Source organism: Pithys albifrons, chromosome 3 (assembly GCF_047495875.1).
Source record: "Pithys albifrons albifrons isolate INPA30051 chromosome 3, PitAlb_v1, whole genome shotgun sequence".
NCBI lineage: Eukaryota > Metazoa > Chordata > Aves > Passeriformes > Thamnophilidae > Pithys > Pithys albifrons.
This window is the reverse complement of record NC_092460.1, coordinates 56,627,126-56,643,621: the sequence shown is the minus strand read 5'-3', so window position 1 is coordinate 56,643,621 and position 16,496 is coordinate 56,627,126. Positions and strand designations below refer to the sequence as shown.

The following is a 16,496-nucleotide window of genomic DNA, read 5'->3' as shown; positions in this document are numbered from 1 at the left end:
CTGCTTTTGGCACCTCTAGGTGGTGATGAGAAGAGAAAAGCGCTAAAAGGAACATAATGACTCCAAATTTAACTTGAATAGTATAGAGCATGAGGTCTAGATTCAAATAATCATAAAAGTAAACTGAAACCTGCTGATAAAGGAGGACTTTCTGTACTCCAGGGCAGGAATTTTGTGAAAAATTAATGTGCAGCAATGATTGCCATAGGCAAAATTTAGTATTGCATTAAACAATAAATTACTATCTAGCTGTCATTTTATGACAAAGCAGTGTTTTATCTTGTAACGTTTCAATTTTTAGAATATCTTTCTCATTCTCCACAACTGATCTGGAAAGGCCATTCATTCTGAAAAAAGGAATTGCAAAAGCTTTAGAAATTGTCAGGGTCTTTTACAGAAAAATATTTTTCATATTGTTGAGCTTAAGTCAAATACATATTGTTTTTCACTGATCTTATAACACTGTAGTTTAAAATTTTAAAAAGTTAAAAAATCGATTGTAGGGATAATTTTACTTCCTCCTTGTAAGAGTCCCATCATAGATTTTTTTCTGTCTCTTGGGTGGTTTTTATCAATTTCTACTTGGGTACTAGTCTTCCAAAATTGGCTGAACCAGAGTTTCAACAGCTAATCACATAGTGTCTTGTGTGAAAAACCTTTATAGGCAGTGGAAGCTTATAAAAAGTCTTTGAAAACTATGAAAAGTAAGAGGCTTCCATAACATAAGTTCTTTACTTTCCATTACTGGCATGTCCTATGTTTAGGAAACATAAATCTCATAAGCAATGTTCTAAGGGTTTGTTTACTTTAGGAAACAATGTGGGATTTGGTTTTTCTCCTTGTCTAACAATGTTTTCTAGCAAGTCTGTAGCTTACTAATAATTTTATGAATTCTATTATAATTTTCATATTATTTATTATTTTAATGAAAATATTTAAACATACTTTGTTTCCACAGTCAGTGTGCCTGTGGCTCACGTTTCTGTTTCATTAGCAATACTTCATGCAACTTACTTTTTTCTTACAGCTTGAGAATTAGTGTGGAGTTAACAGGGAAGATTTTGCAGTTTCTTCTTGGTAAGGAAGTCCACGCTCAGCTCAGGCAATCCCAGTGAAGTGTGCCTCCTCCACCACAGTCCTGAGGGAAGGCTGGACACCTACTAGTCCTTTCCATTTGCTAGATGCCAAATTATTTTCTCAGCCCTTACATCCGAAATGGTGGCAAGCTTCCAGGGGTTTCCCCGTGTTGAACATGTGAGGTGATGAGCAGCAGATGAGGGATCTACTTCTTCATCTGTGTTAGGAAGGGCAATAAAAATACCACAGTTCAGTGTCTTGCCCATTTATATGTAAGTTCTAATTCTAGTTTTGTCTAAACTGTATTTTATTTGTTTGATCTTGCTGTCCTTACAAGAAAGCCTGTTATAGAGTATCCATAGATATTTGCCAGAAAAAAACGTCATGAAATCCCTTCCAAGTGTGTCAAAAGGAGGTGCTAGAAGCAATGGGAGTGGCAACGGTGGAGTCAGACAAAACACAACATTAAGACTTTTCTTACCATAATTTATAATTTCACTGACATCACTGTGTTAGCAGTAGAACAACACTGTTTCTCTTCCCACGGAGCCAGACTGGCTTTTACTGGGCTCCAGGTCCATCAGGAAAAAAAGTTTAAAGACAACTAAGCAGAACAAAACACATCCCATTGCTCCTCGGGGTCAGGTCCTCAGCACTGTGCCCTCATCCATGGGGCTGATGAGTGCAGCAAGCAAGGAGGGGTGACACCAGAGCCCCAGGAGTGGGATGGGATGGCAATGAGAGGCAACACTGCAAAGAGCAGGCTGGGGTGAAGCACAGTGCCAAGACACATCCTTGTGCCCTCATTCCTCAGTCTCCCCAGCAAGACTGGGTACTCGCATCCGCATCAGATAGGCAAAAAGTACATGAGGAATTTTCTCATGTCACTTCCTTGCTCACTGCAGCAGGGGTTGCATCCCTGCACTGAAAACAGGTATTATTAGCTATAGTCTAACCCACTTGTCCTAGTTCAGCAGGAGGGACCAGCTAACCCTGTGTGGTGGTGATCAAAGCTGTGTATTCTACCCCCTCTATTCATTCCCCAAGGACAATGGGCCATTAGCAGCAGCTGCCCAGAGAGCCATTATCACTTCACACCCAGCCTGAGGGGGACGGAGCTGCTAATGGGCCATCAACAGCTCAACACCCCCTGGCTCCCAGAGTTAATCACCCATTGTGTGAGTCCCCGCCCAGGGGGAGGGACTGAGAGCTCCCTGAGGGTACATAAGGGGTGGGTAAGATAACCTCGGGAACCTCTCGTCAGATCCAGAGCAGCAGCAGGACCTTGACAGGAGGAGATCCCCGCTCTCGCCCAGACCACAGCCCTCGCCTGCACCAACAGGTTTTTCTTTTCCTTTTGCTCTGGACTTGGGGGAACCACAGGGGTCTCAGCACAAGGGCAAACAAACCCCCTTGGGTTTGTGCCCCAGGACACTGGGTTATACTGCTGGGGTTTTGTGAGTTGAAAGCAATTTCCCTTGTGTGTCAGTGTTGTTATTGTAATATTATTATTAAATTTTAGGTCTGACTTATAATCTCTCTCGTGGTGAGTTCATTTCCCCTGCTGGTTCACCTTTAAACCAGCACACCACTTGAAAGGCTCTGGTATATTGCCCAAGCGAGAAGGTTATATTGAAGACTGCAATGAGAAAACCTTGCAGTTTAAGCATTTTCACCCTTGAGACTTAAACTTCCATTTAGATTTTTATTTGCAACAACACCAAAGAGCCTGTGATGTCAGTGCCAGAAGAAATGAGGCTTGAGGTGATTATAGTTTTATGTGGAACAAGAGCTGTTATGAATCAGAAGACAGATGCTAAAATCTGAGTCAGATAAAGGTACCTACTTTGCACTTGCAGAATAGCATAACACCTTCTGCTGTGCTGCAATCTTTTAATCTCTGTCAGCACATCTTGTACTACAAAATAAGTGTAGATCATGCATATGGATATATGGGAAATATTTATTTTAAGTAGACTACAAACTGCCATACCTAGATGTAAAATGTAATTTAAAAGTGCACCATAAAAGAACTACTTGAGGTACAGAAACTTAGCAGTATTGAATTGTCACATGCTAAAAATATCTTGATATCTTGCTCTAGATGACTTCATGAATTACTTGTGCAGACACCAAAACACAGCCTAAATGCTAGTAATGCCCCTTCTTTTCTTTTTCTTTTCTCTGAACCATTTGCTATACATTTATTTAGATGTAGAATTTATCTAATTACAGATCACAGATTTATTCATCTTCAGCATAAGGTTTCAAACTCATTACAAGACCTAGCCAAGGGTAAATTAAACAAGGAGAAAATCTGTGAAAGAGCATATGTTGTGCATAAGTAACCTCACAGGCCTAGGAGAAAGAAGGCTTCAGGGGAGTCTCTTCATTTTTGACTTCACTGCAACTGCACTTCATCAAAGGCCTGTGTCTGGGACTGAGAAAATACCCAAGGCAGGATGCTGTGCTCAGAGATGTGTCAGGGGCACTGCTGTGAACTCAGCCCTCAGTGGTACAGAAGCATGTTGAAGGTCACAGGTTTACACAGAGCATTTGAGTGTCGCAGTCTTGGTCTCTGGGAAGGGACCAGACCAGCGACGGGGGTTTGCAGACCGTCTGCTGAGCTGTCGTTCGCAGGTTCCCAGGCCCCAGGTAAGGTTTGCCCACCACGAGGGAGAAACAAACACCCAGGAGGCCAGGGATGGTCCGAGGTGATCACAGCTGATCTAACTTTATTAACAGAACACGGGATTTATATAACCTTGGGTAGGGAAAGTTCTGGAAAGGGGGTGGAGCTAAGGCGGAGCATGCAAATCCGCTACACACTACTGGGTGAAGGAACTGAAGGGGTGTGAACTGGGGACAGGCAGGATCGGGACCGCCCCTCGGAGGGAGCTGGCCAATGGCAGCTGTACCTGTTGTGACAGCTCCTACCTGCTGGGGAAACTGCTAGAAACAGAGAGAGGCAACATGAACCCAAGAAAAAAGGAGTAGAGGCAGTAACAGACAAAGTCCTTGGTATAAAGACATAGTCCGGGTCAGGAATGGTCCTCCTGGACCTTCCACACATCGAATTCGGTCCGGCGATCCCTTGCCCTCCTCCATTCCTGCATGTCCATGTAATCGCCATCTCCAACATTTGAGCAGACTAGACTTCTGAAGATGCCTCGTAAGACCTGTTAAGGGTAGAGGGGCACAGGACAGAAGGAGGTTCATTTGGCTACGAGAACCTTGTTTAAACTTACTGGGTGCAAAATTAGCTTATAAGAAGTGATACTTTTCTGCTGCTACTGCTGGTACTGCCAGACCTTTGCTACAAAATCATGTTTGTCGCAGCCTAAAATAGTATCAGCTGTATAGCTGATGAGATGTTAGGACATGCACATTTAACTCATCAACAGTTTCAATTTGTGAGTGACTATGTATTCTGCACTCCTTTGCTTCCAGGGTCAGGGGGCTGCAAGAAGTGCTGTGCTTCACAAAGGACAGAGAAACATCTCCATAAGATGTCACCACTTCCTGCCCACCCATAACAGAAGATAAATGGGTATTAGTTACACTCTAAATCTGGAAAATGCCAGAATAAATTTAAATATGAATCCTTAATTTGAAGCAGGATTCTTCTTGCCTAACTTGTAGTGTCTGTAATCATTCACACACCCTTTTTGGTCTCTGGCAAGAAACTGACATTTCCAAAGCATAGTGCATTCTCTCCTCATAGACTCATTTAAGACAGGTCAGAAAATTGCCTTTTAGAAATGCCCATTTCTCTCCAATGACTATAAAGAGTGTCTAGACAATTAGCTCAGAGGCAGAAGTCTGTACTGTAAACTAAATGAGGAGCAAGGAATTTCACCCTTATATCTGTAGGGCAGTCGCTGCATTGGGCAGTCCTTTACTTTCATCACCTCCCTTCTCCCAGACAAATTCAGGCATGACTGTGCTGGATTATAAACAATGGCTGAAGTGAGATTCCCAGACCTCACTTTTCATTCCACAACCTTAAATTCTTCTGAGCTCCCACTTCAGAAAAGTGCAGCCTTTTCTGAATGTGGCCCTTGCAATCTCTGCAAACTACCACTTCACTGTACAAATAAGACTAGTGACAGTCTATAATGGTGCACCACGGTCTTTGTTTCACTAAAATATCCATACAGCAAATTACATTCCTTTGGAACCAAATGTGGCAAAGATGTTACTAATATGCATGGGTTTCTTTGAGCTGTGTGGTAGCACTTTATTACGGCTTTGAGCAAAAGATTTGTAAGAGAGAGTTCTTTGTCCTGCAAGACCAACATTTGGGAAAAAAATTTTCAATACAAACATTGGAGGTGTTTTGAACTGTTGTCAGTTCAGACCACTTTATCAAACTCTTAGTACTCAGTTGCAAAAAAGGGCTGGATTTATAACAGGGTAGGGTGTGTGCTGCAAAACACTTCATTAGAGGGTTCAGAGCTAGTACAAGCATCCATGTATTCATCTACATCATACATATGATTCAACTTAAGGTGTCAATGCAATAAATTATTTGATTAATAATGTTTCTGTGTTTGATAGGGATACTCAGGAAAGATGTGAATAATTGCTTTATTGGACTGGCATCTGTATTTTCATAAGAAAAGCTTTAAAAAACTAATTGCAGGAGAGGACACAGAAACCTAGAAAGAGGAACACTTCTAGGGAAAGTTGAGCTCTAGTTAAGTAGTGGAAATTAATGGAAAAAGCTATCACATGATGACCTACACATGACACTATGTGACACACATTGCATAGCAGATAGATAGTGTATGGATCTAATTAGAGATATTGTAGAGAAGAAAAAATAGTAGATGACTCAGAGATCATTAGGAAGGACTAGCTCCAGTGGTATGACTCACAATAATCAATTAATTACCCATCTCTGCATAACTGTATAAACAACAGTTCTCTGTGCAGATACTGTAGTGTAAAGGAATAGCAGCAGGAATGCAGGACTAGAGTGAATTTTGTGCAGAGCACACCAGAAGAGTAACATGAAAGTCACAAGAGTTGCAGAATAGTAAAAATAGACACAGCAGATGCTATTACCTATCAGAAGGACAGAACTATTACCAGAACTGAATAACAGATATTACAGGAACGAGGGGAGTACCTCTGCTCTTTGCAGGTAGATGGTTTTTGTCACCCTCGCTTGCAGAATTATTTGTGATCAAGTGGATATTAATCATTAATTTTACATTGCCTGTTCATGCCAGCTTTCTCCTACTTGACATCAGCATGTTTTTACATGGGTGGATTTGCAAATCCACTTCTTTTTGGTCCTGCTCCCTATGACTTCAGAGAAATTTCTCTGTAGGGAAACAAATAACATATGAAGAATGGAGAGAATATTGTCAGAAGTGGATGGATGGAGATTGAGAAGAAACAGAACCTATGGGAATAGGAATAGACAGTAGACTGGAAATTCCAGAATTTTGATGTTGAATGTTGGAAGACTTTGTATGAGTTTTTTGTCTTGTACGTCCCCCTGAGCTGTTTCTACCTCCCACGTTCGTTCCTCTCCTGTGTGTTCCCCCTCCAGTTTGTTCCTAATGCTGCGCTTCTGAGGCGTTGGGGCCATCTCCCGAGCACAGCCCCTGTTGTGCACTGCCAACACAGCCACCGCGGCAAGTGTCACTGCCACGCAGCAGATCCAGGATCCACAGGGGGACCAAAACAGTGCGGCCCCACCCGGGGGGATCATCCTTGCGCTGCTGCTGGCACAGTCACCAGAAATGTGCCTGCCCCTTCCACCCATCCTACCCCAATCCCTGAGTCCCTATTGGTCAGTTCTCCTGTCACTTGATGAGTGTTTCCCCATTGGCTATTCGGTTTGTCAGTTAATCCCTCTGCCCCCCCCCCCCCCCCCCCCCCCCCATCCCCAACCAATTGCATCCAAGTTCCAAAGCCCTCACCTCAGATTTCCTTCCTCTTTTCAGGACTCTGTTCTTATTGGATGTTTAATAGTTGCTGACACGCCTTTCACCCAATCCCTTTTAAGTTTCCACCCATCTCCAAGCACCTCCCCTAACCGACCATATATAGGTTGGCTCTTTCATTAATAAACTGCTTTCTGGTTCACCCCCGCACTGAGTGTGGAGTGTTTGCTGGGGAGCCATTTCCCCTTCGATCAGTTACCATTACTTCTCCAGAAGGTAAAACTAAGGCACTGCACACATTTCCAGAATGGAGTGCTCCAGACATATTTTGTCATGTTTATTTATCTGTCACATGCATGTTTCAGCCTCTACCATGGTATAATCAGAATAGCAGTATCACCTCAGTTTTTGGAATACAAATATTTGCATTGTTAAACAAAGACCACCTACATAAGGTAAAGCCACATCCTCTCTCCTTGATAGATGTGATGATGGCAAATCAAACATTTTCAAACACTTTCAGAAAGAAGGAATTACTCTGATGAAATATCATGTTACATAAAAAGAAATGGATTTGGTTTTTTACACAATGTTTGTGCTTGTGAACTTTCATTAAGCCAATGTACTGGTTTTGAGACTCTAACTATACCCAAAATGCACAGATAAGTACTCAGTGGGCGGCAGGGGAAGGGAAGAGGGGGATCAGTGGTTGGGCGGTGATTGTAAGTGTCTCCTGGATCTGATGTCTACCTTATCTGTTAGCTAAGCAGAAACAGTGAGATAGGCAGCATTACTCTGAATAAATGAGATGATAACAAATGCTTCTCTCTTTCAGCAATGCTGGTATAGTTCTGGTGACTGGTATTTAGCAATGTGATATTGCTACTGGGATATGGGAATACCAAACTGAAGGTTGGGCTGTAGCCCTGGGTTCAAATGTCTTGGTGGGAGTGTTGCTGGGAGTATCCGGGCCACCCATGACCCTGTGTAACCACCTCTGTTGTGCCATGAACATGAGATTAGGGTGAGAAACAGGCTTTGCCACATGACGAGGCAAACACTGCCCTAACATAATGGAGAGGAAGGGTTATCCAGAGGGAGGAGGAAGGGCTGGAAATAGGAAAGCGAAGGTTGCTTAAAAAGGAATGTCTAGCCATAGTCTAACCTGACAGAAGGGATTTAGGGCTTACTCCTGCTGTCACTGAATGAAAAAGGCAGCCTTAAATCTTGGTCCAGTGCTAAATAAAACTGAATAAATTTAGCAAACCTAGTGCATTCTGGGTCATATTCTCCAAATGGACAAACATTTTTCTTTTCAGTAACTTGAGATACTGTCTTTCTGAAGTCAAACAGACAACACTGAAAGAAAGGTATTCACGTCACAGCTGTTCTGTTTTCTAGAGTTATTCCTTTTTCTCTTAGGTTATCATCAGCTACTTTTGAAGTGAAATTAAAGACAAGCTTGTAAACAGCTGCTGATACATGTAATATGCAGTTGGTATTTCCCTCAGACTGTGTCCAAACCATATTTTTTTTACCTCCCAACCTCCTCTTCCCCCCAAAAAAACCACAAAACCCCACCCACCCAAACAAACAAACAAACAAACAAAACCCACAAGAAAACAACATCAAAAAGTGCAATGCTTTTCAGGAAAAGAAAAAAATAAATCCTGAAAATATCAAGTTCATGCTCAGGCTCTGATCCAACACAATACTAAAATCCTTTTAAAGTCAACTGCATCTCAAACAGCCTTGGTAATGTGGACCTTGTAATGGAAATTCTAGCAGAGCTGTGACTATTACTAATGCACTTAATACATTAGGAGCTCAATTTTGAATGCCTTGAGCACTTAGTCCCCCTGCTAAAGTGGATTGGAGCTGTGGTGGTATAGCAGGGGCAGTTCCATAGTCTTTGTGACCTTTTGTGAGCATTTGAAACAGATTGCATTTAATGATTTTAAAATGTCAGGGCCCATTTCAGGCAAAAAGAAATCAAATTGAGTTTCTGAACTATGTAAGCTTTTGAAGTGAGTCCTTGGACATCTTCAGACATAGGGCACTGGGCTGAAATATCATGGAGGCTGAATACATCATATTCACAATCAGGTCTCAGAGACAGTAATTTCAAATCCAGGCCTGCAGAATAATAATGTTACAGCACATGCCTGCCATAATTTGATTTTTAGCTCATTCTGAATTACCTCAGCACAACCGAGTAATTCATCAGTGCATAAAGCATGCAGGGACTGGATTTGTGAATTATGCATGAAGGATTATTTTGCTCTGATGTTCTTCTGTGTAGTGTACACTGGAAAGCTGCACTCATGGCCTGTGATGACTGGGTGTTGGTTTGTGGAATATACGGGGTCTTGTGTTATTTGAAAGCATAGGCAACTGTGATATGACGCTAGTAAGAAAACTGCATCAACAGTATAAATAAATGATGGCTTTAAAATATGAATTATGCCATAAATAAATGATCTCTTCTTCCTCACATTCTGCCTCCATAGAAAGCTAGTTAACTGAATGTGTTATTCACTATACACATACAGCCTGCCCAAACAAGGTTGTTTACTTCACTGACACAGACAGATTCACCAAAGAATGCAAACTTGTCATGTAACCCGTAGTAAAATAACTGTTGATGACATAATTTGTCTGGCTGGTTCTGGCATCCCTAAGCTTCGAAGGAAGCTCTATTGGTATTTCAAATAAAGATGCAGAATTAGACTTTTGAAGAAGGAATCCAAGTTAATCATCATAATTAAAAACAATAATGAGAAGTAATTTCTGATGTATTATATAGTAATCACATAATAGCATGTTGAGATGAAGTTAAAGCTGCAAGCATATATTGGTTGATGTGAGAGCCTATTAACTGCATGAACACTAGCAACGAAAGCAATAGAAAATACAAGAAATGCAGAATTAATGAACTACTTCTTTAACAACTTAGCTTGACCATTGCAATTGTAGAGCTTTTGGAAGAACATAACTATTGTATGAAATATCTCTAAAAGTTCACAAATATTTTTATTTTAGGAATTCTTTAGGAAATTTTATCTTCCTAGTATTTTAAAACTATATGAAGATGCTAGGTGATTTAGCAGATTTCTGGCTTTTGTTGCTTTGTCTTACATTTTTCCTTTGCTCAATTGCACGCTGGAAAGCAAGACGATTCATACAGAGAAAGAAAAAACTTTGTGTTTTTCTATATTTGATTGATAGCTGCATTTAGAAATGGAAGAAGGTCATTTCAGATTAAAAACCTCCTTTACCACAAATCCTGCAACACACTTTATGTAATTCTGACCTTTTGGTTATATCCAGTAAAAAAAAATATTCTGTTTGCTTTCCATGTTTTATTTCAGCTCCCTATCTTAGCCTTAGAATTGGTAATGTCAATTCTGAGGGTAAAACATCTGTGTAAATTTTAAGGAGTGGAAAACATTCCAATTTTAGCAGTAAACAAGTTGAGGCTTTAACCATTCCACCATTATTTTTATTCACCTCTTCTGTTTAACAACAAGTGATCCATTGTTTATTGGGGAAAAAAATTAAATCTTTAATCTACTTTATAGTTTATTCCCAAAATTTTAGTCCCAGATCTCTACTGGGTAAAAACCCTACAGACTCACAATTCATATGGTGCTGGGATCACTGCCAAAGGTAAATTTAATTCTTGAGGGAATACAGGAAAGATGCTGGAAAAAAACCCAAGAACAGACACCAGCAACTCTCCCCAGGACACCATCCCCAAACCTGCAAGGTATAGCAAAAAACATCCATGGGATGTGTTCCAGTCCATGATGACAACTACCAGAAATAGCTCATTGCTCATGTGCTGCCCCCAAGAACACAAGTAACCCTATGCTTGAAATACAGCCATTTCCCGAGAACTGTATTGAAGTCACTTACAGTAGCAATCATTACTGGATGGTCATCCTGGCCATGAAGGTCACTCCAGACCAAGATAAACATTTTACTGCTATAGTGGAGAGGCAGATGGTCATATACTGCTGTCACTTTTGACAGGCAGAAAAGGAATTGCAGTGAGAAAAGGGAACACAGAGATCATTTTCCACAAGCATCACATCAGCAATTGCTGGTGGTGGTGGTGACTTCCTGAATGGAGACCAGAGATAGAGGTTATTGCACTGTTTTCAACATCACCCCCAAAATAACTGCCAAATCATCTAACGAATGCCACATTCTTGCCTGGTTTTAGTTATTTAAGGCAAAGTCCAATCTATCATAGCCTTTTCTGAGTTACAGTCTCTGGGGTAGGATTTGTTTCCCCCCTGCTTAGCTATGTTGGACCCATGAGGGTAGTGTGAGCTCACCACCTGGCTTCCACCCTATAGTCAATGAGGAAATATCAGCCACTCCAGAAACAGACCCTCCCATTTAAAATAAACATCTGTGGTCAGCTGGACCCTTCTCAACTTAGACCTAGTATCTAATGTTGCATTTCTACAGATAGACTGGCTAAATTCTCACCCTTAAAATCCAGGCTGGATTTTGAAAATAAACAATAAAACAAACCCCAGCATTACAGGAAACAAAACTCCCCAGCTCATTGTGAGTCCTTGCAAATATTTGTGTACGTTCTTTTTTTCACTGGGCTATTATGCTTCATGAAACATTCTAGGAATTATTCTGTGATGTAAAACTTATTACGTACTTTTAAAAAATAAGTATGACAGAAATAAGTTTTTGAGTCCTATGCTGCTCAGCTTGGCTCTGAAAGGGTGTTGGTTATTGTATAGCTGCTCTTGTAGCAAGGACTGACATTAGCCTGTGACTGCCTCTGTGCAGAGAAGCCAAGCAGTCTCCTCTTTCCCCCTGCAGCCACGGATAGAGCCATCATTTAGCTGGAAACACAGAAGAGGCTGTTGCTTCTGATGCTGAAAAGGAATTGTGATGTATGCTGGCAAGATGAAATTCTGCTCTAATTCCCCCATGCTCTAGTTAGGCCTATGAGAGCAGTCTGTGGTTGCTCTTCCTAAAGAGATTATGTGAGCAACTGTACATTGTGTTCCTGTCTGATCTTCATCTTTATAATATTTCTATGTCCTCAGTGGAGTGCAGAAGTCCCCAGCACTCAAGACCCTCAGCACACCAACCCTTCCATCATTTAAATTCAGAGGTGGTAACAATCATGTGAAAAATCAATAGATTTTAATAGGTATTTTCTGAAGTTTATTAAGTATGAAACAGAACTGAGACATCCACTTATTGCTTATATCTGCTGTCAATATTATTTGTCTTTGTTGGTTGGGGGGGGTTTGGGGTTTTTGTTTCATTATTATTATTATTATTATTATTATTATTAAAATTAAAATTAACATTAAAGCAGATGTGAGTTAGTCTTTGGCAGGCTTCTTAAAACAGTATTCTTTGCCTCTTTTGTTGGTTGCATAGGAAGGCTACAATACTTCCCATTACGTCTCACATCTGTTGCTGCCATTGTTACTAATGAAATACTAATGCTCTGATAATGCAATAGTAAGTCTAATTTACCTCTTAGATTTCAACATTTTTCACCAAATAAAACAGCACTCTGAGAAACCAGTTCCACTGAGCCATGACAATTTACTCCAGCTGAAAGTCTCCCCCCCACCCTACTCTTGAGGTAGACTTGAACTAGAAAAAGGAGATGTCTGGCTAATACAAGCATACTCTGTAGCCTTTGTCAAAACAGTTTTTACTCTCATATGATGCAAACCTCAGGCATTATTACAGGGTTTCATAGAGCAGATGTTGTTGAATTTGCATAATGACAGACAGACTGCCTTTTCTTTATGAAAAGTCACTAAAAACCAATGCTACTGTTCAGTCAGTCCTGCCTTCATTAAGCAATTTCAGGACAAAACTGCTTTGTCTTTACTTACTGTTTTCATGACCACTGTTTTACATATTTTAATCAGACAAAATTGAGGCCAAATCATTGGCTTATGTCACACCACATAGCTGTCTAGCTTCCCCTAATTCCTAAACATCAGGCACTCTTGTATGATTGCTGAAGTAACAGAATCAAATCCTCAGCTGCTGTGAGGCAGAGTAACCCCAGTTACGCTGGTGAAGTTCCCTCGGTTGACGTTGTCTAACGGAAGCAGCTTTTTAAAGAATATCACAAAAATGTGTGCTTGGCCTCAGTTTTAATTCACATATTATTTATTGTGTGGGCTTTCTCCCCCACCAATATAATTAAATCGACATGACATTTCTAAGTAGAATTGCTATTTCTCATGAAGTTGATTCCTACTGAACTGCATGTTCCCAAGCATAATCAAGCTCCCTTTTTTATTGTGATTTGTATGTCTACATCACATAGCTGATGGGAAAGTTTTAAATCTTCTACATCTAATGTCACAATGACAGAAAAATTCCATCATGGAGATCCCCAAAGAGAAGTGTATGTTTGCCTTCAAGGCAAAAACTCAACTTTGTATTCTGGTCAGCATGCAGCTGGAGAATCATTGAGAAGCTGATAGATGCAAAAGTCCTCATAGAAATACAAAACTAAGGTAATACAGTACTGTGAAGTCATGCTGAGATGCCTGAGACAGGGAAAGAAGCCTTTTGTCTAAATGGAACATTGAAATAAACACAATTTCAAGCCATAAAATCCCTCAAATTACCACATAATAGAATATGAAGCACAAAGTTGCATTTTTTTTTCTAGGTGACATAGTGTTGATTTTCAGTGAGCAATACAGTTTTCCACTATTCGATTTCTTTTTTCCCTGAACTGCACACTTACTTTTACTGGCACACTCCCTCAACTAGAAGATGATGTTAGAAACTATCACTTGCCTGTATTTCAAGTTATTCTACTACAACTAAGAGAACTAATGGTAGGCTTCCATATGTGCAACTGTGCATGGACACAGAACAAAGCACATGCTGTCAGAACTAACACTCTTGACAGAAGAAAAGAGGAGAAGGTTAGAGTAGATTTGGTCCTTGAGCTGCTGCACAGTAGTTTGGAGGGAACTTGGTTTTAAGTATAAGAATGGAAAATTACCGATAAAAGAATTAATCCAAACATGCTGTTCCACCCTTCTCTTGACAATCCAGGTTGGCTGAGATGAGAGGGCTAGTACCCCTACAAGGTGAAGTGGACACTGTCCCTCAGGGTACACAAACACAAAAAAGCTTCTTTTGCTTTCCATGAAGGCCTGGTCGCACCAGGACATGGGGAGCCAAGCCTTGTCTCTTTTTCTTTCCTCTCAACTTGTGACAGTTCTGCTGATCCCATCTGGGAAAGCCAGGGACATTCTGGGGAAGGCAGCTGGGTCAACTTACGTGTAGAAGGACAGAGTACACACATCTCCCTTCCAAATGTAACTCTGGAGAGGAGGAAGTTCAAATAACTTGGCTGGTTTATTTCTCGGACAATGGTAAAAACTGTAACATGGCTATGCATCAGTCAGAGGACTAAAGCATGTTCTTTGGTTGAAAGGTGTATTTCCTAATTTAACATCCCTTTTGATATCTCTTCCTTTCTCAGACATGAGAGTTCACACCACCAAGGCTGAGAGTAAAGCTTCCTTCTCTGAATTATGCTTTTCTCACCCTTCTACAGCCATTCTTTTCTCCTTATCATCTGCCTCTATTCTAACAAGGCTCCAAACATCTTTCTAATTCAATTCAAGGCATAAATGATGAATGGCGGCAAAGACTAAAGGTCTGCTTGCTTTAGGCTTAAAGTCCCAAGAAGGTCCTCCTTTTGTTGGCTTGGTAAAAGATCAGGCTGTAGCAGCAGCTACTCAACCCATAAAAAATATTAATAACATAAATTACTTAGACTTGGCCTATGACAAAGATGGGTGAACAAATATCTATTTACAAGAAAATTCACAAAGTTCCTTACTTCATGCAATATGTATCTTGCTTAAAAATATATAAATGCACATTAAGCCAAGCAACTTTGTACTCACTTAGCAGAATTTTAATAGGATGCTATATAAAACTGTTCTACAGTTTTGCAGTCATTTAAGGATAATTTGCATGGTTCATAAAAGTTTGGCTGTTTATTTCTTAAAGCAAGTACAGGTTGCACTTGTTCTTCAAGTACAAGTTGAATTTGTTTGTGCTACTAATAAAATAGATTCCAATAATAGATCATTGGTTTTCATGATAACACAGGAGGTGGAAAACCTCAGGATTTTCTGGTTTCTGATTATCAAAGCTGATATAGTAGATGGGAAACTGAAATTAACTTCAAAGTATAGATTAAATTATTACTGTCTTTTAGATGATGAGTTAGTTTCCCTCCAGTGTGTGTTTTCTGTTTTTACTTTGCTAATAATAGGATCTTACAAAGTACAAGATAGGAAGCCTGTGACTACCAGTCCTTTTCACAGATAAAATATTATGCCACATTTGCAAGTAGTATCTTCTAATGGTTCAGTCAATATTGTTGGAAAAAACAGAGGTTCCCAGATTTGGCTTGTCTGCTTTCATTTCTCTAAAACTGAAAGAGCTGACCTAGCAGTAAATATTATGTGTTTACAAACATTGTCTTGCTTACATTTTGAAATCCTCAAGATTAATGTAATAAAACAGACATCTCTCATTTCAGAAATAAAACAAAGATGGAAATGAAATCTTTTTATTTATTAACTTTGGTGAACAAAATAAGATATTTTTCTGTTTTAGTGATGTAACTCACATATACCTCTAATGTGCAAGTTGTTCTCCAAACATATGCACAATCCTGTAATAAGACTACATATTTCCAGGGAGTGTGAAGTTGTCATTTTCTTTTGTGTTAAAGAAAGCTGAAAGCTATTGTACAGTGAGTAAATTATCCACACTTACTAGGAGCATAATTTTCTTATGTTACTGAATTTTAAAAGCACAAAAAATACATGGGGCATATGAGCATTTGACAATAGAGGAGGCAAAAAACCAAGTCCACACTGTTATGCCATAAGCAAACTGTGCTTATCATCCTGCTGACATTTTTCCTAACCAGAGATATTTTTTCTCCCAAGAGTCTGTATGCATTCTATCATTCCCATAATGTTCATCTCTGCCTTCTTTTGATGCCTGAAATTTGACTCTATGGTAGCTTTTAGGCTGGAGATGCTCAGTTCTGAGTGCCAGAATAAATCTGAAGAATCTAAAAACTGCAATGTCCACTGGCAGTAGAAAATGTAAATGAAAACAATAATTGACATTCACCATTTGAGGGATGATCTCACAAGTTCAATCCCTGTAGGGTAAAAATAAACTAAATTTTCCAGGGTGCAATTTTGAAGGATATCAGCTTACTGTAGGCTCCTATTTCAACTACTGAAACTGTGCTGGTTTTCAACAATGTTGATGTCCCTTTGAAATCTAATCCCTATAAACCTTCTTAAATATGAATTTCAGAATTTTTATTTTAGACACTCCTGTGAAAAAACTTGGAATTTGGTCATACTGCGTATTAAGATGACCTAGGGTGATGAAGACTCTTGTCTTCTACAGCTACTAATAAATGAGATTTACTGTTTTAAATCTAAC

At 39.9% G+C, this 16,496-nt stretch overlaps 1 long non-coding RNA gene across 1 annotated transcript in view; it reads right to left on the bottom strand.

Moving 5' to 3' along the window:
* Positions 1-3,847: 3,847 nt before the first annotated feature.
* The window catches only part of LOC139670424 (uncharacterized), a 62,733-nt gene continuing 50,084 nt past the window's right edge, over positions 3,848-16,496 (bottom strand). The window contains exon 3 of the long non-coding RNA XR_011697481.1: positions 3,848-4,256. This is a non-coding gene — a long non-coding RNA (uncharacterized lncRNA). The remainder of the gene's footprint in view (positions 4,257-16,496) is intronic.